The following is a 26,401-nucleotide window of genomic DNA, read 5'->3' on the forward strand; positions in this document are numbered from 1 at the left end:
TATTCGTCTACTAATGTCATTCCACGCCATCTCTCCGCTGACAACTCGGAATATACCACTTAGTCGAGCAGCTCGTTTTCTTTCTCCCAATTCTTCTCAGCCCAAACTTTGCAACATTTTTGGTATTCTTGATGAACAGTCCTCCCCCATATCTTGCCCATCTCTTTTTAACACCTTTTAAGAACACTTTACACTCTCTTCTTCCTTATCTCCACTTACCCGAATATTGTTAACTCCTAGCACATCCAGACACATCATTCTTGCTAACTCAGCCAGTTATACCGTACTTACTTTCTTCCAATAAGACCCATTAATAATGATAGATCTCCACTGAATTTAATTTCTGTCAAATGGAACTCTGTTACTCCCATAGGTCGTAGGCTTGTTTAACACGTTCTGTGTGCTCGGTGAAAATTCTGTGAAGCGGTATGCAACCCTACTTACACGCAGACCCAGTAATAATCTCCCCTCCAACAGGTTAGATGCTCACTCCTGTACCGTAGCAATTGGTATCCCGTCTCTCAGGATCACTTACTGGGCCACTCAGCTGATCTAGGACGTGACTACAGTAACCCTCACCACGATCCAATTTACCTTTAAAATACGCATTACCGAGCTCGATAGCTGCAGTCGCTTAAGTGCGGCCAGTATCCAGTAGTCGGGAGATAGTGGGTTCGAACCCCACTGTCGGCAGCCCTGAATATGGTTCTCCGTGGTTTCCTATTTTCACACCAGACAAATGCTGGGGCTGTACCTTAATTAAGGCCACGGCCACTTCCTTCCCATTCCTAGGCCTTTCCCATCCCATCGTCGCCATAAGACCTATCTGTGTCGGTGCGACGTAAAGCAAAATAGCAAAAAATTTAAAAAATACGCATTTAAAATGTCTTAAGATAAATCATTGGGATTAACAGTCTTTCCTGAAGCTAGAACGGTGGAGGAAATTGGTATGAAGGGACACGCTTTTCTAAACACGTTTATTTGTTGAATATTACACCTTATTTCTGAAACAAAATACAGTATATATTTATTAGTGTTACCTTATAACACGGATACACTCAATGTTCACAGGAAAATGCAGCTTAAATGTCAATAGAACTCTGTCTCAGGTGCGAAATTTAGTAAAGACGCACTTCTACTGCTTACGTTTGTATGGAGTCGGATCAACAGTAAACAAGACACCACAGGTTCGTGGGAGAGCCGTGTGTGTGAGCGTCGTCCATTTATTATTGCTACATTGCACTATTAGGTTCAGAGAATATAAGTAATAATGCTTAAAAATAGCCGGGGCTTTGCAATCGTCAAAGTTCTAAGAAATAGGGGAGTTCAAGTTGTGTTATTGACAATTTAATACAACTGGGCGCACGTTATAGGAAAGCGAAAAACTAAGCTGGAAAGAATGGTCGAGCCAGAAAGCTGACAGAGAGCACTAAATTGTTAATTATTCGTGAAATCAATGTCAGAAACTCGTATTCTTATCTTATCATCGGTACGACGTATAGGGAATTGTAAAGGAAAAAAATAAAAAATGCTCATCCCCTGTATTACAGCAAATGGAGTCGTCACTACATTTCCTATCGCCCTTTAGTAATCATCCCCATAGAAATATTGAGTGGCACTATCAAAGTGCGAGATCATTGTGTGCTTTACGGGCAACAAGCACATAACCATTGCCCATGACATTATGTAATAAACTATGGTCTGAAGGTGAAATATTTCTCTAAATAACTAAACACATCACAGTCGTTATGGCCAGGCTTATCTGCACACAATATTGTTTTCCTTGTGCTTTCAGCAAAATAGTGGCACAGGATCTGAAGGTTTTTGGAACAATGAAGTCATTACATGAATATTAATTTCTTCATTGAATACTTTGTGACGTCTGTCTGCAAGGTAGGGATTGCTGTTCCCTGTCCACTTAGGCTATCTCAATATGTTACCCATAATATCTGTGTTATGTTACTCAATACCGATAACGGAAACATGTTCTACTTTAAATGCAGATTGAAGGTGGAAAGGCGTCCCCGTAGCTCGTACAATACAGCTATTCCCTGTTATCGTATATCTTTATCTCTTGTGTTCGATCGTTTTACAGTTACAAAACATGAAGGCACGAGGCTGTGATAAGCGGTTTGTGATAAGAAGGAAATCTAACTTGGGCAGTAACCATGACTTATATTCCCGATAAGCCATGATATAATCGATATTAGTCCTCAAACAGTAGAATGTTTGTTGATTCCAAATTATCGTGTTGTATCCGTAACTGCTACACCTAAAAAAGTTACTTGCTCGCCTACACGATATATGTGTAAGGTAGAGGGCCCATATTTCATACCCTTAGCAGATTTGGATTGTAGAAATTCAGGAATATTATAGACAAGACTAGAAATTGATGTGCACACATATATTACGGGCAAGTTACCACGAAACTACTAAACTAATTCCGTCCCCAACCAAATTTATGAAAAGTACAATTAATTTGAACATATTATTTTCTTTCTGAGCTTACCAAACTCTTTCCCTATAATGAATTACTTGAAGGCCATTTAAAAAATATGTTATCTTGGTATTCTTTTTAACGCAGTCATTCAACTTTGCTCGTGGTATGTTTTGCGCTTACTTGCACGTTGTAACCCATAATCTACTTCCTCATTGCCTTAATGGCTCTTTCACTGCCTCCTTATCCCACTGCTTGCACTTTTCCATCTGAAAATAAACTTCATGAACAACAAATAAAATGAAGGGGGACGGAATTACGAACATTCCCTGATTTATTATAATGGCCGCTACTGTAACTCACGCCAACCATCTCACACGCCAGGAACTACACCACACGACTGAAATGCAGTCCAGTATTTCATACAGATATCAGTGGTCTTCATTTGAATGCTGCACTACCTCAGCTCAGCCTGAAAAATGAATCCTCCTTGTACACGGAAACTGAACGTGGTGCACGCAGTTAACTCTCACAAAAAGACAACGGGATGAGGCTACGCGTGTTCGCTCGGCTAAACATTAGTTACCAACCGTGCAAACTGGAAATCCCTAGGGGATCAGGTGCGGGGACGGAATTTGGTCCCCCTACCTTACAGATAATATTCATAATAATTATTAGATTCGTTTGTATTCCGATACTAACACAATCTGCATGCTCCTATTTTGTAGATATAATATTTTCGTATCCCTCTCCTACGTACAAGATATAACAAAACGTAGCTTCAGCTGAACTCTCAGTTTTATTAATGACTGTGACACTATGGATGCTTCTGAGGTATGACAAGTGCTTATAGTAGGGCCCACGAGAGTTGGAGTCTGACATTTGAGCGGCGAAAGCAGTAGTTATGAATTAGCGTACGCGCACCTTTTAGCGATACATGGACACCCTAGTGCTAAATAGGTCGACCTCGGTATCTTCGAGATTCGTATTGGCAACCTTTGAAACACAAACTATGAATCGCTTATGCATCGCTGTGTAACATCTGGCGTACACTTTAAGTACTCGTACTGTTGTTGCTTACACAGCAAAGCCAAACTATAGAATTCATGCTGAGAACAAGATTCGCATCGAGAAATGTTATATAATGTTATATAAAGTGTGTATGACACAGTTGTTGGCTTAAGATAATAAAGGTTTAGAAAATTCATATCGATCGATCATATTATCGATTCAATTCAGATTTCATTTTCATTCAGTTGGCAGTATAACCGGAACCGTGAGAGCTCCCTCCTCCCCCACGTACAAATAAATATCGCTGAAAGGTGCGCGGACTATACGCTCTGTTGTCATAATTAACTCCAGCTGTGACATACCACCCTTGCACACAGGCTGAGTGTTTAATAAAACGTGTAGGCTTAATGCAATTCAATGAACGCGTTCCTAAACACTTGATAATGAAAATGAAATGGCGTATGGCTTTTAGTGCCGGGAGATCCCAGGACGGGTTCGGCTGACCAGGTGCAGGTCTTTTGATTTGACCTGTGGGTGACCTGCGCGTCGTGATGAGGATGAAATGATAATGAAAGACAGCACAAACACCCAGCCCCCGTGCCAGGAAAATAAAACAATGATGCTTAAAATTCCCGGCCCCAGCGGGAATCGAACCCGGGCCCCCTGTGACCAAAGGCCAGCACGCTAACCATTTAGCCATGGAGCCAGACACTTGATAATAATTCTAGGCATTCAGACAGAACACGTCATGCGCGACAAAGACGAGATTTCTTAATCACTAAAAAAATCATCAGTTTCTGACAATTTTAATTTCTAGTGTAGTGCAGCCCTTGTACGGCAGACCCTCCGATGAGGGTGGGTGGCATCTGCCATGTGAAGGTAACTGCGTGTTATTGTGGTGGAGGATAGTGTTATGTGTGGTGTGTGAGTTGCAGGGATGTTGGGGACAGCACAAACACCCAGCCCCCGAGCAATTTGAATTAACCAATTAAGGTTAAAATCCCCGACCCGGCCAGGAATCGAACCCGGGACCCTCTGAACCGAAGGCCAGTACGCTGACCATTCATCCAACGAGTCGGACAGTTTCTGACAATAACCTCAACAAATGCACATGTTAAATACAGAATAGAACTCTACAACTAGCCACTGATTAACTTAAAAAACTAACAATGAAAATAAAATTCAGAATACAAACACGTACATATATAAAGCAGCCACAACCAACACAGCTAACACAGTAGTACTACGAATAATATCCCACAAGCGACTGAGAGCAAGCCAACCCACATGGCGATAGCGTCCTTAGATGTGGCATCATTATTATCGTTGCCATAGTAACCGGCCATTTTTTTGTGCAGCGTTAGTCAACTATTTATCGCCGGTGGCACTAAACGTCAGACTTCACATCTCGTGGGCTTTAGTATAGTGATGGCATGCAGAGCACTAGTCCGTCCGCGTGCTGGAATAGAAGGCCTGCTTTCTGACTCGTTGAGGAAAGGAACGGCAAACTGCATCAGTCATCACCTTGCCTCGTTATGGTATAGTTCTCTCGATTTTCAGGTTAACAATTAGCGACTAAATTCGGCCGGATCCACTGTTGACCCATAGCAGATGGCTCTTGATCAATAGCATGCTCTCCTAGAAAATGAGACTCCACGTTGACAGTAGTGTGGACTTCAAAAGCATGCCGGGCGTTAAGGAGACATCTGCGAGAACTGTACCGCCAGTTCGTCGGTGAAGAAACAACACTATGCATCTGACGATGCTCTTCCTATCTACTATTTTCCTTATAGGAGGGTGCACACTACCTCCGTTCAGTTTAGTTGACCTTGGATATTACGTTTTCACTTGTAACCAAATATTCAGCCACACACTGCTTCAGTTCAGCACGCCTCAGCATTTATCCCGCCCCCCCTCCATTTAGTCGAGCTTGCCCTCACAAGCAAAGTTGACGGAAGACGGAAGGTACACCAACGTGCGAGCCTCCGGTGCAGTTCTTTCTTTGAGTGAAATGAGTGCGATTAACGAAGAACTGCTGATTGAAGTCGTAAAAAAAGTCTTTCTTCTCTCTACGACCAGAGTGATAAAAATTGCCATAATATAGCGAGGACAAGTAATACGTAGAATGTCGCCAGGTAGTAAATTTTCCAGATATGTTTGTTAATTCCTTTGATAACAAGATATTTCTAGCGGTGAACGCTATTGTGCTAAATAATATTAGTAATAATACTACGACAAACAGAAGCTTCGATAAACCTCTGTTTTACTGTGGACGTAGCTTAACTACACGTTAAGACGAAACAAATATACATTTCAGTTCCATTACGTGTTAGAAAATCACAGAAATTTAGCCATTGTGTGTGTAATTATTTCTGATTTAACACTGAAACCCTATCAGCTGACGCCACGATTGAATGCTCTCTCTTACTATGGTACTCTTCCTTGATGAGAAATAAGGTAATCGAGAAATGTTTCCCTAATTTCAGACGCTCTCCTTGCGTTATTGCCACCAACACCTGGTAATTTTTATATTGCTAAAGGCACATCGTCGTTCTCTAGTTCACTCAACTGCCAGAACAAGAATCGTTCCTTAGATAGTAATGCAAGACGGTTGTAGCTTTAACAATTATTTCGAGATACTCAGGGGAAATGAAGTTTCTGCGGAATTTCTGCGTAATTATTCCAAATGCATTTTTGCTCACCCGCCTGTAGTTGTAAACTTGTTTTTTCTTCCTAGTTTGCCAAATGAGTACCAGAAACATTTCATAAAATTGGAAAAGCCTTATCACTAACAATAACATGGAGCAACGCAGCATTCATTCGTGGCGATGGTTTCTTCCCTGTAAAATCTAGAGTTTCGTTTACCAGTCTTCTTCCTAAGTTGGAATCCCAAATAATGCCACCGTCATTGTTCCTCGCATAAACTCCTACATCAAATGAAATGAACCTATATTCTGCACCTACTAAAACTAGTAACTCTATGCCAAATTGCTTCTTGTCATTAGAAAATTAGGAGCCTGTGTTTTCTCGAACACTGAACGTTTGCCGTCGATTGCACCAATGTAATTTGGATATTGCTATAAAGATGCATATACTTCCTCGATATTGTGCCAGTGTACTTTTGTTGGTAATGGCATGAACTTCTCTATTAAGGATCCCAGATGTCTATGCAGGTCTCATCTACAATTATGGGAACTGTTGACTTGCCCAATATATAGCTGAATGAGATACAGGGGGAAGAATCTCCGTGACTAAGGAACGTGTAATTAAGGTATAAATCTGTTCCAAATCCAAAGGTTCTAACTCAATGTACAGTTAATAATTCTATACGTAAAATAGATCTTTTACTTTTGTATTTCAGCTGTCCAATGCAAAAAGAAATGTAATTCCTTGCGAGATAATTACATAAAATATATAAAAAAGCAGCAGAAGACAATGAGTGGCCAGGCTGCAACAAGAATCAAGCAGTGGAAGCACCACGAATCCATGAGTTTTTTCATCTCCCTTTTTTCTGACAGGCCTCAGCGATGAAACATACCGTCAAGAACCCAGAAATCTGATGAAGAGGAGGAATCGGTAGTTGCTGAAGCATCATAGATATCAAAATAATCATCAAGAACTGATAGTGAGGCATCAAATCCATCCACGGCTTCTGTGCGAAGAAAGAGGTCAAATACCTCTGTGGCCGATTTGCTGGACAATTTTGAAATACAAATATGCAAAAATTGGATAGAAAGCACACGGATTCCCTAGTCCTCTGTTGCAAATTGAATTGAATTTAAATCTGAATTTAAATGCTCATGCAACGGAATATAAAAAAAGGTTTAACTGCTCCCGCAGACGGTACAATGGTTTAGAGTATTGCTTTCATATGTGATTTGTTAAATAAATATGAGCTGAAATCTTTACTTACTTCGTTGTTAACAGGTGATATTGGTTTTCTGAAATTTGATTCCTTATTTTCTGGACAGGTGGAACGCTTAGCAAATCAAAATACTTGGAGCTTGACATTCTGAAATTTTTAAAGAATTAGTTGTCATCACGTAGCAAGTCTGGAAAGAGAAGGTAATATTCACCAAACAGTTCCCTTTTTGATTTTATTTTGTGTATCCAAAATCTTCTTTCCTTTTTCTCTTCTTCTTCGCAAGCTATCGCAATTGCAATCATTTCTCCGTCTTCGGATGAAGAGCTCGACATTGCCACACACGCTCTTTCAAGCTGGGCTCACTGATTGATTGCTTCCGAAAGAGACGGATGGTATGTACGACACGAACTGATACGAACGGACATGAAGGAAACCAAACTGAACAGAACTGAGCGGAACGGATGCAATGTGATCCCCGTTTAATTCTGGTCACGCCTCCCAGTCACATATTGATATGCAGTCGATTAGAACAACGTTCGTTTTATTAATTTTTCTACGCAAGATGTGAAGTAAAATTGCCTTATATAGAATACACTGTAGAATTGCGCAGACTTCACACAAACATATATTACTGTAGTGCGGTACGGTAAGTTTCATTGGACACTTCAAAATTTTCAGAGATATATTTAAACTTCGTTCTCAACATTACCAAATATCAGTAGGGAAAGTGAGGTTTAGCTTGGTTCTATTAAATATGGTTCCTCGTGATTTTACGAATATTTTTTCATTTCTCGTTTCCAGCGCAACATTAAATAGTACCACTGATAAGGAATCATCTAATTTCAGTCCCTGCTGTATTTCTAAATTACCTGGATGATTCCCTTTGATGTCACTAGAAGAACAAAGACTAATCAGGCTATGATTGGTGGCATGTGAAGGTTCTTACATGTGGCAGCTGCGTGTCAATTTCCGGCATGTGGAGGATTTTATGTGGACCTGAAGTCCAACACTGAAGGCGTTTAAAATGCCAAGTAACCCAAGAGACATAAGAAAAAGATACAATTCATTACTATAATACAGATTATTGGACAGAAATAACTCACGTAGTAAGAAATACGTTAACATTGTGTATCCAAGACCATACTGATGACAGTGAATCCAGTACGGTCTCCGGAATAACATTATCACCACATTATATTTATTCAATCAATGATACGCTTGCATTGCAATATGTAGCTTCTATCAGTACTCAGTTTTTTTACCTGTAATGGAGTTCGATGGGCTGATTAGCTAAATTATATGTAAATCGATGCTGCTATTAAATATCAATCAAGGATGAAGAGTGAATGGTTTATAATGACATTTGGTCACTAAACGCGGTAATCAAAGCGTATAATATATTTAATTATATTGCGGATGGTCTACTCGACGGCATATAATGTAATTACATACCTACTACTGTCATCATATATTATTTGAGTATACATATTTGCTTATGTTTCATCCTGCGCTATTACACATACTGTACAAACCTGGGAAGAGGGTTATATTTGAATCTAGTACGGGGTCAAGAATGGGTAACTGTACAAACATCCACTACTTCAAAGTAGATATCGATGTATTTCTTTTAAAACCCATATACCCCAACATTCTTCCCACCTATATAATCCTTAAAACCTTACCATACCGTACTGTAAGGATGTTTTCTTCATGGTGAATTTACTCACTCCTAAAGTATAATTTATTTAAAGTTCATTTTCCTTTACACATTGGCATAGTAAAATGAATACAATGAAAATTCTTCTGATGGAATACGAATGAATATGTGGCTGGGTGGCGTGACCAGTCTTAAAGGATATAATGGGAAAGAAGCGCATTAGGAGATAGGAGGTTCTGAAAGAGATTCATCGATATGTTTCTTTCCGCGAGTATGAGGCCCGGCCATTCCTGGAGCCATCTGTAAGTGCTTTAAGATAGGAAACAGAAATGAATTTCCAGAATGAAACACTTATAGCCTCCAAATACACTCTAATACTAGTGTATTAGCTGCCACGTGCTATTTGAAATGTTCGATATATAACACATACATTTAATAACCCAGACTACCATTCAGATACTTGACTCGTTTTCAAAGTGATTAAATTTCCAACGCAAACTACATATTCAACGAAGGCTATTACGCATTTTCACGCGTTTGAAATGCTTACGTATTACTCATTTGTATGAATAACTAATTGTAATCCATTGCACTGACGAAATATTCCATTAGTGCCCTTGTACATAGTGCATTTCTACATATCCACTTACAATCCCTATAGATGAAGTAACGGACATCTTTCTTCCAGAAATCCACATTGAAAATTGTCACACCTGCGTAGGTTTACAAACATTCCCACAGAAGAAGGAAAGAAGGAAAAGCATACGTCCCCGGGCCTGTTTTAAGATAACATTGCCTTCAGAAAACCCATTTATTATGAATACAAAACCCCTCAGTGGGTTTTCCCTTAATATAGAACATTACAATTTAAATCTCAGTAAAGGCTCAGGCTGTGAAAGGAGTACATAAATACTGGACATTGAGTCCCAAAGGTTTAATATAACACCTCAAACAGGACATTAAAACAAGTTCAAGCTTTCAAAGCTGCCATCCATATAAAAGCACCCAGTGCATACAATACCAGAGAAAACTAGCTTCAATTCACCATCTTAAACTATTGACGATGGAGGTGGCAGCTAATTTCCAAAGTGCCTGCACGTACACAATTACATTAAAAGGCACTGGATTACAATCGTGTCATATGCCTGAACGTTTTACACACCCAATAGTGAGATCCTTCCTTCGTCCTACTCCGCGCCAATACTTCAATTTTATCTAGATAGTAGGGCTTACCTCCACACCATGGACAAGGCAGGGTTCGAAACGCAAGCGGACCAGCCGCTGTCACTCAAGGCACCGAGAATATCTCCGGCCGCTGGCTACGAGTCCTTCAAGTTAAGTCCGAAGCTCGAGACAGGCGAGCGAGCGGCAGACGGGAGGGAGGGAAGGAAAGCCAGCCCAATTGGTCGGTAAAGAGGGGAAGGCACGATGCCATAGTAGCGCGGCGGAAGGACGAAGGGGAGAATATCAACCTTTAGAAATACGTCGAGAGAAGGTGCTAGTTAGAGACACATCAATAAATAATAACCTGCAAAAGGCCGAACGTACCTAATAATAATGAAAAATACAAACGTCAGTCTTAAGGGCGCAACTAGACAGCCAACAAAGCCCAAAAGGGGGCGGGGGGAATTGCCTAAAACATATGGCACAGATCTGCCCTCCCAATACCCTTACCGGTGGGGGGGGGGTAGTTTGGGAATCCCTTCACAAGAAGGGGCGTCTATTCTCTTCTTTTTCCTTCCTTTTGAAGAAACATACAAGCGTTTTACGCAAATATACATCTTGATATACAATTTTCATCATTCGTTTTCGACGAGCTCCTCCTTGTGGAGATGAGAGATGAAATATGAAGAGATGATATGTGTTCCCGGGAAGACACGATGACAAATGACAGAGCAGATGAGTCCCAAAACACACTATTGGACCGTGGCCCAGCACATCATCCAACAATGGTGATAGATGAGAAAGTTCCACACCCGTAACTTAGGACAAGGCGATGTATGCTGCAGTTTGCAAGAATCTGCTGCTGACACACGGCATCAGGAGAGTAAGATGCCCAGGAACCAGCTCCAGCGGGGGGCCCTCCCTGGAAGCTTGGGGCACAGGCGACGTTCTTCCCGACACTACAAACACAAAGCAGAAAGCCTGCAGCACGTCGAAGCACGTAGATAGTCAGGCGATAAGGCAGAACGTCAGTTGAGGCGCCGCGGCGGCACAACCAACGGCGTGGAGGAATAAAATGAGGAGGCGGGGGGGACTCCAGGAGGATTCACAAACATGGTCAGATAAAACAACAATTAAGAGGGGCAAAATTGCCAGGATAATTTAATTACCCATTAAGAATAGGAAAACAAACCGAGGTGGAAGAAAGTCAAGAAGTAATAAATAACAGAAACGTGAAAAGCGCGAAGGCCAACCCTCAAGCGGGTTTAACCTGGGACAGGTGCACTCTCAAAACTCTCTCGGTCTCCGGGTCACTGACCAGAAAGATGATGAGGGTGAGGAAATCGAGAATAGTACAGGGGCCTCTGAAACGGGGAAGTAACTTCCCAGATGGCACAAAGTTTTTAATAAACACCTTGTCACCAACAACCAAGTCGGCACGTCGGCGGCCTTGGTCGTAGCGGGCACCTTAAGGTTATGTTTGGCGTTCTTCCAAATTTTTCTAATGTTAGGAGGATCAATCTTCTCGGAAAGCAACACCTTAATATTCCATAAGTTGGAAATAGGAGAATTTGGCACGAAGGAAAACATCAGGGAAACTGGAGAAAATTTGTGAGCTTCATGGACCGCGGAGTTGAAGGCAAAGGCGAGCCAAGGAAGGGAGGTATCCCATCTCGACACATCCTGGTGGTGAAAAGCAATGAGGGCCGAACGAAGGTTGCGATTGACCCTTTCAGCATACGAAGGCTGAGGGTAATATGGAGAAATCGTGACATGGGAAATCGAAAGATTGAAACAAAAGGATAAAAAGATGGACTTAAGGCATCTAATAGTAGTTTCGGTGGTAGCAAGTCTGGTGGGGAAAAGCAATAAAAACGGGTAAACCCGTCCACACAGACCAGAATAAACCTATTCCCCTCGCCCTTTGACCGGAGGAGGGGTCCCACGAAATCAATATACATCCGCTTCATGGGACGAGTAGCTTGGTGGGACGACAAGGAACCCATTCTCGAATTCACTGTTAGCTTGCTAAGGCAACAGACCTTACAGGTCTTAACAATCCCGCGAACTTCCCCATCTAGGCCTTTCCAGATGAAATTCTCCCCAATCTTCTCCCTAGTCTTCAACACTCCTAGATGACCACCTAAAGGAGTTTCGTGATAATATTTAAAAATCACCGGAACCAAGACCGGGGATCTAATCGGACCGGGAAGGACAACACAGAACATCGTTTCTCAGGATGTAGGAGGCAATATTCTGCCTGGTTTTAAGATCCTGAATAACAGGGCCCAACACCGGATCCTCACCCTGAATTTTAACGATCTGGTGGAATAACAAAGGGGTATCCGATAGGATACCACCGGAGAGGGGTAACGAGAGCACGGGTTCCGACCCAGGGAGATCAGAACCAACATCGTGGTCAGAGAACATTCGACTTAAGGAATCGGCGAAGACATTTTCCGACCCTCGTATATGGTTGACGTCGGATTGGAAAGCGGAAATGCGAATAGCCCATCTGGCTAAGCGACCGGTCCCCCTAAGCTTACCAAGGACCCATCTAAGCGCCTGATTATCGGTTTCGAGCAGGAACTTAACATGTTCCAAATACATCCTAAACTTCTCTAAGGCGAATAAAACCGCTATACACTCAAGCTCATAAACCGAATACTTCGACTCCAGCGGGGCAACGTCCTAGAGGCGTACGCAATGGGGCGCCTACCCAAGTCCGGATCTTGTAACAAAACCGGCGCGACAGCGGACGAGGAGGCGTCGGTTTGAACTACAAAAGGCTTGCTAACATTTGGCATAGCCAGCACCGGGGCATTATCTATAGCCATTTTCAAGTACTCAAAGGCCGCCTGCTGCAAAGACTCCCATTCAAACGTAACTCCCTTGCGAGGAAGCGAGTTGAGCGGGGCGATTAGCGAACTTTGGGATGAACTTGCTAAAGAAATTGACCATCCCCACAAACCTAGAGACTCCTTTAACATCCGTAGGGGGCCGGAACTGGTGAATAGCCTGGGTGCGAGATTGGTCAACCGTGACCCCGCTAGGGGAAACGATATGACCAAGAAAGGACATCTGATGCATAGCGAAAAAGACCTTATAGCTTAACCGTCAACCCGGCTTGAAGCAACCAAGTCAAGACTTCCTTGAGATGCTGAAGATGATCTTCAAATGTTTCGGTGTACACGACGACGTCGTCTAAATAATGGTACAATTAGCTGAATTTAATGTCCGAAAACAAATGATCAATGAGCCTAGTCAACGTAGCAGCCCCCGTAGAAATGACGAAGGGCACGAGGCAAAATTCGTGCAGGTTCCACTCGGTCGCAAATGCAGTTAAGTGACGAGATTCTTCGGCCAAGGGGATTTGAGATTAGGGTTGGTTCAAATCCAAGACAGTAAAATACTTGGCCCGTTTGAACTACGGAAAACACGAGTACAGATCTGGGAGAGGAACCGATTGTAATACGATCTTCTTATTCAACACTCTGTAGTCAAAAACAGGGCGAAAGCCACCTTGCGGTTTGGGTGCTAGAAAAATGGGAGAGGATTATGACGAAGTAGTAGGACGTAAGAATCCGTCATCCAGCATTTTGTTAATAATTTGCTTCAACGCCTGCATTCTGGGGGGGGGCGAAAACCGATAAGGCGGAATCCTCACAGGGACGGAATCAGTGACTTCGATCTTATACTCAAGTATGTGAGTAACTTCCTGTTTTTCAGTAAAATCATCAGGAAACGCACTACATATCTCTCTAATGCACTGCGCCTTGTCCTCCGGCAAATGCCTTAGGTCGGAGACCATTTCGCCTTGAGGGGGCGCGACACATGAAGCTAAAGCAGAATTACGCAAAGAAAAACTGATATTTCCCGTTCAGCAAACTTGAACCAGCAGTGGCTATTTTGCATGTCTAACACAAGTCCAGCATAAACAAAAAATTAGCCCCAAGAACCACAGGACACGATAAATCCTTGGCCACATAAAAGCAATACCTCCACGTAAAATTGGAAATGCGAATCTTACATTTGATTAAACCAATTACTTCATGTTTAGACAGGTTGGCCGAAATACACGAAAAAGATACAGGCTGAATATGAGCATTTTTACAAATGTCCTTGTGTGAAATAACCCAAGATTCACTCACGAGAGAAAAGACACTTCCTGAGTCCAAGAGTGCTTGGGCGGGTTCATTATTTAACTCGATCGAAATAAAAGGAGCGAAACCCTAACATCACCCGATATTTTCAAAGATTCGGGCGGGCAATCAAACCCTGACTGAAGGGGAAGATGGGAATCACGTCTCTCAACAACAAGGGGAGAAGGGTCGGCTCGAATGGAAACCGACTCCTGGCCTAGTCAGAGGTCTGAGGAACGATTAGGGCACCGCCTCGCCATGAACTTCAGATGTATCAAAAGAAGTTACTCCCAATAAGACAGAGATGGTTCTCTAACGGTTCGCTTTCACTGGTCGAAGAATCACGCTAAGGTACTGAATGACCCTGATGCCTTCAAAAACTACGCCAAGCTCTTAAGAGCTAAACAACCGAATATCACGGAGATAAGAATAAATGCATTAATGAAATCTGCTCTAAAATAGACGCATAAAGATTCCGTACAAGCCAGTGCCTTGGTCTAAGGTTCAATATCTGATATCGAGTACTCTGCATTTCTCATATCTAGCATATTCCGGTGCCAGTTGCCAGAAGGGGAAGTACTCTAGCCTCATCTGTATGTCGTAGAGCATAACTTTGCTCATATGTGAGATGAAGGCTATCAGGCGGAATTTGTTGCTGTTTCTCGTAGTAGGTATTTTATGGATGGGTATGATGAGGGAGGTGTGCCAGTCCTCTAACCATTGTCCAGAGTTCCATATCCCTGTCTGAATGATGTCAGCAGCGCAAGGCCCAATCGCTTTTATATATTCAGCAGTGATCATATCAATGCGTGGAAACTTCCGTCGGCATAATCTGTTTAATGCAGCTTCAGTCTCAGATCTCTGACTGTTGGGGTCCGCCTGATCAAAATGTCTTCCTCTGGGGATTAAGGTTGGTTACTGTATAGGTTTTCGCACTATTTCCTCCGATTTCTACACATCCTCAATTTATATTAATAGGACGTCATCAGCATTGCTAATGGCCTATATTCGAGGTGACAACTTCCAGGTGATCTGCCTGATTTCAGTAAATAAGTCACTGGCTTGTACGGAAACTTTATGCGTCTATTTTAGAGCAGATTTCATTAATGCATTTATTCTTATCTCCGTGATATTCGGTTGTTTAGCTCTTAAGAGCTTGGCGTAGTTTATGATGGCATCAGGGTCATTCAGTACCTAAGCGTGATTCTTCGACCAGTGAAAGCGAACCGTTGGAGAACCATCTCTGTCTTATTGCGAGTAACTTCTTTTGATACATCGTTTACTTAACCACATTGCGTCGGTTGGAAGTTGCCCGACATTGGTAAGTACTCGTTGGACGAACAATTGAAGGTCCTTAAGGAAAACCTGAGGATTACACACAGTGGAAAGTGTTAGAGCAGTCGTCCTGGTTGCCAACTTAAATTTGATGCAAAGTATGGCAATTAATTCTTCGTGTGTAATTATTATGTTTTAATTAGTGATCGGAGCCGGAAAACGCTCCTGGCAGCGTCTTGCCTATTTTCAGTGAGGTACGCCAACGTGTTGGAACTAGGTTATAATATGATTGATTTTCGCAGATCCTGTACGGAGCCTTCTCGAATGCTGTTGAAGGACAGTGTTTCCTATCGTAAGAGCATTGGCAATACAGAATTAAATGGGGCATTGCCTTCTTTCATTGCATGTGCCGAAGCCGAAGTTTCCTACTACAGAACGAAAGCGCTTCATCCATTACTATGAGAACTTCCCTGACAGAGGCACGTGAGACAGCGGTTTCAAGGGATACATAAAAGTTCACAATGACATCAACTTCGGCATTTGTCGTAGGAACATGTACCTGTAAGGTGTTTAGCTTGTAGGTTTTGGCTTTGATGCGCAGGGATATCAACCGCGGGGAGTGAGCTTCGTAGCCCACGACAAACTTACTGGGTCTGCTCGGTCCAATCGTAGCCACTCTTTCAGAACCGCCTTTCTCAGTACTGGAGAAGTAAACGACGGCGTTATCTGTCGCACAATGGCCGCTTCCTTTCCAATAGGTTTCAAAAAGTTTTTTCCTTGAAGAGCTTGATAAAAAATGAAATGGCGCATGGATGTTAGTGCCGTGAGTGTCCGAGGATACGTTCGGCTCGCCAGGTGCAGGTCTTTAAATTTGATGCACGTAGGCGACCTGCGCGTCGTGATGAAGATGAAATGATGATGAAGACGGCACATACACCCAGCCCCCGTGCCAGTGAAATTAACCAATTATGGTTAAAACAACCGACCCTGCCGGGAATCGAACCAATGACCCCTGTGACCAGAGGCCAGCACGCTAACCATTTAGGCATGGAGCCGGACAGAGCTTGATAGATACCGGTAGAAAACTGTAGTAAAATTGAATTGATCCTTGCCCTTTCTACTCAATGTAAGTATGAAGAGCAATGGTGAAGAAGAGCGACAATTTCAGAGCTTCCAAAACTGATCTATGTGGGGCCGATGAAGTAGATGTTAGTCCTCTTAAAACAATAAGCATCATCATCATCATCATCATCATCACTGAGCAATAATCCATTGAATGGTCAGTAGTTGCCCCAAAATAACTCGCGAAACAATTTAAGATACACAATAATATTAAATATTATGAAAATACAAAATTCTATCGTGCGTTCCCAAACATTTACTTCTTTTCGAAGGGAATTCTCAATGTTGAAATATTTATTACGTTTGTTAACACTATTTAAATATTGTTCAGAGAATGATGTTAAGATCCAATGAAGCTGACTTCCAACCAGGCTGAGTGGAATATTCCACGGCTGTATGAAAACAACGCAGGAAGTAGCAGATTAACTCCATATGTAGGTGGACTAACATAATACAAGTTAAAACGTACGATGTGAGATAAACACCTGTGCAATATTTGTCCGCCCTAGTGTTTAATTTTGTGAAACTTCTATTTGGATATGAGCCCACCAGTTTCGAGCACATTAAACGTCAGTGATGACATCGGAAATGTTTCATATCTCTTGTGTTACTTCAGAGTAATGACGATAAAGACTTTTCACCGACATGGGATATTCGTAATCCAGTAATACAAAATTAGAACACCAGTCTTTATTCCAGTGTTGCTCACTCAAGTAAGTTTGTATACCAGTGTAAAACACTTCTCATAAAATTGCATTGCTTGGACTCTACTTCTTGTTAGATATCCATGAAGTGTGTTTAACATGCACTGGGAGAGAGAAAATCCTCGATAGATAGCTGCGCTTTGCTATAAATTACCATGAAGTACAGCCCAATAATCCATTTAAAGATAAAACAATCGAAGTTTCAGATATCCTTGTCAGGGTATAAAGACAATGTTCAGTACCACAATGTTATGTTTATACAAGTGTTTGCTATATATCGTACTCATTTTGACTCTCACATGCCTATACTACTATCTGTACTCCTTGCTAAGAATGTTTACAAAAACATGATAATATAATCTCAAATCAATGAATCTTAGGAAGAAATTCTTGTCTCATGGTTATCATCCCACATTTTTAAGGATATTTTCACGTGCTACAGTAACGTAAACAACATTTGGCTCCACAAGTTTTGTTTTTGTTAGCAATGCTAATACGATATGAAACTGGCTTTCCCCTGAATTTAGGCAACAGCTCTTGCATTTTAATCTGGTGCCATCTAGTGCAACTTGTCCGAAACACTAGCCGAGGTAAATTCCATGTCCTGGTTAGGCAACTCTGCAGCAATAGTTAGTGTTGCACCTACAGTGCCTGATTACAAGACTTGGCCTGCCAGTTATACATGGTTTCTGAAAATAAGTTACAGAATGTAAAAGGACATAGGTTTTCTGAAATAAAAATTGATCTCTAGCGTTTTTTATTTCATCCTAGTGAAAGCTTACTGGGAAATAGACAAAATAAACCTAAGTTCAATCGTGAACAGGGTACGTGTCAGCCTATGTAGCTTGTAGCTGGCCAAGCTGTCTTGCATGATAACCTGGGCGGTGGTATACGCTGCCATGTCACTCGCTCACATGCAACCTTGCGGCGTATTATAGAACAGCATCAGATGCCCGGATAACGTAGCGTCTTTATTGTGATTATCATGCTCTAAGGTACCCCGAACCCACTGGCGTACAAGATTGAAATCTTCTTCTAATATTTTTCCCACACTTGTGGGGTACCGGTATACAAAACGGAAATCCTAGTAGTAAAACTCCTCCCAGTTTCGGATGAGCACATTGCATTTGTTTTATGAAGCATTTCGGTAAACACAGTTCATTTCGTGCAAGTCATTTTGCGCCACACTTCAAAATAATTACTGAAATAACATGCCCACGTAACATACGTTATGTTATGAAAGGAAACATTGCAAGAATATCCTAAGTTTAGAACAGAGTATCCTAATATATAGGATAATAAAATAAGTTCAAAGTAGATCCGTGCGTTATCTTTGTGTTTTGGTAGGTGTTAATCACAAATGCACACCATTATTAATGCCAAACATAAATTTAACGTTATTTAGATTTTCTGACGTGACAGGCGGGGTATTTCCAGCACGACTGTAGAGTCCTCAGGCCCTTGAAGAGACATGCTTAGTGATAATTGATTTCTGTATATTGTTTATGTATCGTACATAATGTGAACATCAATATTTTTATTTCATTTTTGTAGTGTGATATACGCGGCACACGGCACAAACGCGGAAATTTGGAGGCAATGATATTTTAAATTTCTCTTTCCCGATGCCCCGCTTGTCTACTTCCCTCCCCTATATGTGTTGAGTCATACAATTCACACTACCGTATTGCATGCCAACTGCACAGCACATGTGAACAGCCGATACCGTGCTTTCATATCTCTACTCCGTTCACTAGTAGAGATTCTGATAATTTCTGCGTATCTCATGCTTTTTCTTTGGGAATTTTTAATGCTCTTCACCTTTAACGTTGTGTTGCGAATTCAGTGCACTACGTCGCAGGACATAAGAGATATGAACCACTTATTCCTGGCGATTAACCAAACAGTTTAGCAAAAAATGGATGACCGATACTTTCTGATATTATTGGGTTTATTATGCTCATAAATGTTCCGTAACTACATACATGATACTGTACAAGCTCTTGGGCTTACGCCGTGCCATAAAAATAAGGTGAAATTCTTTATGTTTCGCAGAGAACTGTGCTCGCTTTCCTTAAAGAAGCCTTTCTCGTGGACAGTTGAGATTTTCTTCTGATGACGCAAAGCACAATTCTCTGCGAAACGTAAAGAATTTCACCATATTTTTATGGCACGGTATAAGCCCAAATGCCTGTACAGTATCGTGTATGTAAGTACGGGCTTGAAAGCATCAATGGCAACATTTTCGTAATTATTTTTCAGATATTCTGTATAATGCTGTGTGTCAATCAGTGCATGTGATTCGACTTGTAATCTTCGACGTATGCTTGTCGTGATAGACAGCGGGACTTCATCATGGCCGGTGGGCTAATATTGTGGGACATTTTAAAAATGACTGCTTAATAAGAGATCTCCTTTTTTTTGCTAGTTGCTTTACATCGCACCGACACAGATAGGTCTTATGGCGACGATGGCACAGGAAAGGGCTAGGAGTGGGAAGGAAGCGGCCGTAGCATTAATTAGGGTACAGCCCCAGCATTCGCCTGGTGTGAAAATGGGAAACCACGGGAAACAATCTTCAGGGCTGCCGACAGCGGGGTTCGAACCAACTATCTCCCGAATACTGGATACTGGCCGCACTTAAGCGACTGCAGGTATCGAGTTCGGTAAGAGATCTGCAAACTTCCCTTCAGGTTGAGAGAGATATTAATTTTAACGTTATGCATTAGCTTTTAACTTTTAGGCTACAGCGTTGTGTCTATTCCGTTGTATTATTTAATAATGTCGGTAATTGTTTGTTATCAAAAGAGTAACAGGACAAACATTAGCCCTTTCCTAATATCGCCATGTGGGGCCAACATACGTTTTGCTTGTGTTTCTCTAATGCCATGGGGATGTTCGAGCGCATTTTCAACGCAATCCTTTTCACCTTTCATTTGCTGTAGTTCGTTTTTTTTAAACGTAACGTAATTGTTCATGTTTGGAATTGATATTGCCTTTCCACCAGTCGCAATTTGATTGGGCAACTGTTGCCGAGTAGGATGTTGCTAATTTACTCATGTTTACACACGTTTGATTTTGAATCCCTTACTTATGGCTATTTTCTAGATTTTTCCTTGCGCCTTTTGAATAAATTTTGTTGTCGGGCATTTCTGTAGTATGAGATTAGAATAGAATAGAACATCTCTTTATTGCCCACCCTGGTATGCACCATCGGCTTACAGGCAATAAAGACAACAAACACACAGAAAAAACTTTAAACAAAGAATATCTAGTCTATGTCTCTTAAAACTACCAACTACCTACCCTAACTAATTTCGTGGCGTCCCCCAGGCGGATCACCAGACCTTGGGCTGTGCCACCCTACACTAAACAAACAATATTGTAGTATGAGATTAGTTCTTATATTATTGGGTATATATACCCAGTTATGATTTATTTCTGGTTCCTTGCCTTGTTGTGGTGGTATTTGCTTTACGTCGCACCGACACAGATAGGTCTTATGGCGACGATGGGGTGGGAAATGCCTAGGAACTGGAAGGATGCGGCCGTGGCCCTAATTAAGGTACAGCCCCGGCATTTGCCTGGTGTGAAAATGGGAAACCACGGAAAACCATCTTCAGGGCTGCCGACAGTGGGGCTCGAACCCACGATCTCCCGATTACTGGACACTGGCCGATATTAAGCGACTGCAGCTATCGAGCTCGGTCCTTGCCTTGTTGATTTCTACTGTAGATAACTGAGTGAATTGCACTCGAATTTCCTTAGTGGTGCTTAAATGTACCAACCACGTGCAATGATAGCATGCCTGCACTCCAATACTGCACGCAATCGCTTTTCAAATAGGGACTTCAATTATTGTTCATTCAACATTCTGGATACGGTTTGTTACCAGCTGGCTTATAACATTGTTGAGGCCTTTTCTCCTGGCATTTCTTAAGATCTATTGTACGCATTTCCGTTATTGTTGTCATTAATTTTACCCTCTATTTATTTGACTACACTCGTGCGTTTAGGGGTGCGCAGCCTTGAGCTTGCGTTCGTACCATAGTGGGATCGAAAACCACTGTAGGCAGTCCAGAACATGGTTTTCCATGGTTTCCCGCTTTCACAACTTGCAAATGCTGGGGCTGTACCTTAATTAAGGCCACGGCCGCTTTCTTCCCACTCATAGCCCTTTGCTATCCTATCGTCGCCATAAGACCTATGTGTGTCGGTGCGACGTAAAGCAGAGTGTAAAGTTAACTTTGTTCACTAGAGCAGATATTCCAAAATAAAAAATAAAAGCATTTAATTACATGTTGAAAATTAAGGTATTTTTGCATCTGCCTGGTCTAGATCTGAAGCCCTGCGACTTACTGTCACCGGCTGGCCGCCATGCGGATTCCAAGACAGGATGAGTGAGCCAGTCTTCTACCGCCCACGAGCGATCAACGCAACAGCTGGACTATTGGTCTCCACCTCAGGAAAGAGGGGCTTGTAGTCTCTCTAACGTCGCAGAAGGCCCGAGATTACTTGCTGAGAAGATTCGCCATCCAGAGAACTTCAGAGAAATCGTTAGGGAACTATACAGAAAAGCTGTCCTTCCTATGTAAGAGGACAGTGTGTGAGTGTACTGCCGTGGAGTTCTGAGTACTGTGAGGGTACTGCCGTCAAGCACAGCGGAGCGAAATACTATGTGTGCAATACCGTGGAGTACTGTCTGTGTACTGCCATGGAATACAGAGTACTGTGTGTGTACTGTCGAGGAGTAATGAGTGCTGTATGTGTACTGCCGTGGAGTACCAAGTAATGTGCTACAGTGGTGTTTTGCTGAGTGTTCGGTTCAGTACGACCGGCAACCAGTTTTGGTAGCCAAGCGATGGCCGGTGCACGTCATGTAAAATTGCGAGTTTTTGTTAGTTTGCTTGTGTAAGAGTCCCAGCAATTAGTTGTTATAGAAATTGTCATAGAAATTGTCAGTTCTTTGTTAAATTATCACTCCCGTCAACTTACATTGCTATTATACTCTGGTTAGTAGGATCAACATTATACAAACAGTAATGATGGGGTAACACACTGGGTTTAGTGGAGAAAAGACTGAAAACCACTTATTCACACATACATTACACAATATATAATTATAATTTGGTCTGTAAACTTCAAAATGTTGCCGCCTATTTCGCATTTATTTCAGGTTAGGGAAAAACATGCCAAAAGTAAGTTCAGTCCAGGTTTTGTCCGGCTATGTGTTTGTTACATCAAGGAACACGACAGGAAATAGGCCTATTTGTCGGATACTCGATATTTATGTCCATGCATAGCCATCTTGTGCACTAAGCTACATACTATTTGAAGAGTATGCAATGGTGTAGAAATATTAATAAAACAAAATCAGGAAATGTCAAATTGCATTGTTAATATTAGCTGTACAGAAACACTGTATATAATAAAAGTTCTGCAAAATATAATTTCCAATCCTTTATTTTAATGCGTTTTTTTACCATACGAGTAAGTAACGGAGATATTCTCAATTACTAACTACTTAAACAAATATTAATATGGTCCTGATTTTCAAGAGCAATTAGTTACACTTCAGACACTGACGCTCATCGAGAGTGAATTTAGTGTTTTATGAAATATATGCATGGTGCTCTTCATCCTGGTATTTTTACAATTTCTTACGGCAGGCAATTCCTGAGTATTTGGTTTTCTTGTGGCCGGATCCCCTTCTTAACGCCAACCCTATGTGGACGTGTATTTATTATAGCCTGTTTCTACGATGTTTGGTGTTATGGTGTGATGTGCGTAGATGAAGAGATGTGTATAATGACGAATAGAAGAATCCAGTTCCCGAGCAAGAATAATTGATCGTACATAATTAAAATCATTGACCTCGCCGAGAGTAGAACCCGGAGTCTACTAAACTGAAGACCACTACGCTCATCATTCAGCCAAGGAGCTCAACAGTCAATACATAGCACAGAGAGACAGAAATATGATATAGATTATCTCTTAATAAATTAAGGTACTTATTCTATTATTGGTAGGAACCTCCGTGGCTCAGGCGGCAGCGCGTCGTTCTCTAACCGCTGGGTTCGGTGGTTCAAATCCAGGTCACTCCATGTGAGATTTGTGCTGGACAAAGCGGAGGCGAGGCAGGTTTTCCTCCGGGTACTCCTGTTTTCCCTGTTCTCTTTCATTCCAGCAACACTCTCTACTATCATTTCATTTGATTTCATTTCATCTGTTAGTCATTAACCATATCCCCAGAGGAGTGCGACAGGCTTCGGCAGCCTGCACAATTCCAATCCTCGTTCCAAGATAGGGGCTTCATTCATTCCGTCCCTGACCCGGTCACTGACTGAAAAACAGGTTTTAGGTTTTTATATTCTACTATTGCAGATAATAATACTCGTGGTAATTTCGTGTGGCTCTTGCTAGCTTGGTGCAGCCTTTGCAAGGCAGATCCACTGACGAGGGGAGGTGGCATCTACGTTTTGTGAGAAACAATGTCAAATAATGTGACATTAACAGATATACAGTAGCGTGTACTGTCAGAGACATCAGGAGCAGCAAACTGAGCCAGCTAAGTTCAGTATCGTATTTGAGGACATTTGTAATGGCACCTTGCTCAAACGGCCAACTGATAGCAATAGACTACGTACAACCCGACACAACCCGTGCAATACCACTGACGTGGGGTGTTGTGGTAAAGAATCAATACGACGTGAGTTCGCCCTGGACTCCGACAAGCAGTACAACGGATTTATATACGGAGAAGTAGACTGCCCAACAGAATGTCGCCTATTCAGTCTCACTCGTGCAACAAAGCCAGCGATGCTTCTGAATGATTCCTGAGGTACTTGAAGCCCCAGCATATCTGCTAGTCAATTTCAACGAGTGATTTTCTCGGCATCTTGTTAGTTATCCATCAATGAATTCTGTACAATGTGGGCGAGCGTTGCCATCCATAGAACAGTCACTGTAAAAATATTAGCACTCCTGTTTCCCGTAAATTTCCTCAAAAACCAAGTGCGTGAACTATTAAGAGTCATCCCAATGAGCACTGTAATTTAAGTGTGGGTTATAAGAGATTGAAAATTCATTGACTAAAATATTTGATATAGTTTATGACAGACTTAGGCATCATCACGACTTTAATACAATGGACAAATTTTGTGGGATTGTTTGAGAACAATCGCTTTTTAATTACTGTTGCTCACAATGAATTGAGTGTATACCATATGGAAGATAACTGTCATATTGTTCGTCCAACTCTCGGTAGTTTTTGAAGTACAGAAGTCAAGCTACTAGGACTGAAGGCTTCAGTTAAGGATTAATGAAATCAGTTTGAACTCTTCATACGCAGATAATTAGGTCTCCATTACACAATCACAAATATGACCTCAAGGTCAAATCGGGGACAGAGGCCGATGACTTAGCTGTCTGGCCCATCTGAATCACTCACCATCTATATGAATAATTACAGCCATCTTCAACCCACCGAGAAAGTTGGTCACAAGGGGTATGAACCCATTATTAGCCAGAGTGAGTCTTCATGTCCTATTTCTTTACCGAGCTCAGAGTGCGACAGACCTACTTAATGATCATCGGGGTTGGCGTACTAGTTACTAAGGAATGAAAGACTGCAGCACGGACGTATTCTGAGTCCTAGTGATAAGAGGCGGCTAAGACTAGCCTATCATATGTGTTCTCTTAACCATTCGAGTGAATTATTCATTGGGACTATACATGCAAGTAAGTCCAACGAGTTACTTCACAATTACGGTATGTTGTTCCTGGATTCGGATAAGTGAAGAAAAAAGACAATTAAAGGTCGGAAGGGGATTACAAGGTATTTTTAACAGATAACCAACGATGTACTGCATAGTGCAGGCGGAGTTTGTGGGCCTACATCAAGAACATCTCATTAGGACTTAGTCTTGAAGACTCAATTTTCTAAGCGGCCGAGTACCATTCCCACCAAAACTTACCCAATACTTTCAATGTCACCATTCCTTTTATTTTTTACAGTTTGCTTTATGTCGCACCGAAACAGATAGGTCTTATGGCGACGATGGAACAGGAAAGGGCTAGGAACGGGAAGGAAAGGGTTCGTGGACTTAATTAAGATACAGTCCCAGGATTTTCCTGGTGTGAAATTGCGAAACCAAGGAAAACTATCTGCAGGCCTACCGACAGAGGGGTTCGAACCCACTACTCGCCTGGTTGTCACAATTTCTATACGTTCCTTGTAGCATACAACGACTAAAGATGCTGTTAGTAGGGAGATTTAACAGGCAGTTACTACAGTAATTTAGCATAACATACAGACCATAAAATGATATTGATATATTCACGTCTTCGGCAATATCACGAAAATGTGTTTCTGGCACTTCCCCCCTTTAGAGGGTTGTCTTCAATTGCAGGCGGACACGTAAATCAACAAGTCGTGTAAGAATATGTGGCGGTAGATTAGATGCAGGATTCTCCTAGCGGAGGAGCACATTAGAAAGAGACAGGCACGTCTTACACGAAACCGAGCAATAGCGGATATACTGTAGTTCTAACGAGTGACTTCAATGGAAGGATTGGGAAAAGAACAAAGAGTATGAAGAGATAATAGGTAAATGCAGAGCTGATACGCAATTTTTGAAGTATGGAAAAAAAAATGAAATGGCGTATGGCTTTTAGTGCCGGGAGTGTCCGAGGACAAGTTCGGCTCGCCAGATGCAGGTCTTTTGATTTGACTCCCGTAGGCGACCTGCGCGTCATGATGAGGATGAAATGATGATGAAGACGACACATAAACCCAGCCCCCGTGCCGGCGAAATTAACCAATTAAGGTTAAAATTCCCGACCCTGTCGGGAATCGAACCCGGGACCCCTGTGGCCAAAGGCCAGCAAGCTAACCATTTAGCCATGGAGCCGGACTGAAGTATGGAAGAGATTCAAGCCATGAACATTATACTGAATACACTAACATGATCATTGATAAGTATAATGCACTCAAGGCAGAATGGATACGTGTAACGAAACAAT

This window comes from Anabrus simplex, chromosome 2, assembly GCF_040414725.1.
Source record: "Anabrus simplex isolate iqAnaSimp1 chromosome 2, ASM4041472v1, whole genome shotgun sequence".
Taxonomy (NCBI): domain Eukaryota; kingdom Metazoa; phylum Arthropoda; class Insecta; order Orthoptera; family Tettigoniidae; genus Anabrus; species Anabrus simplex.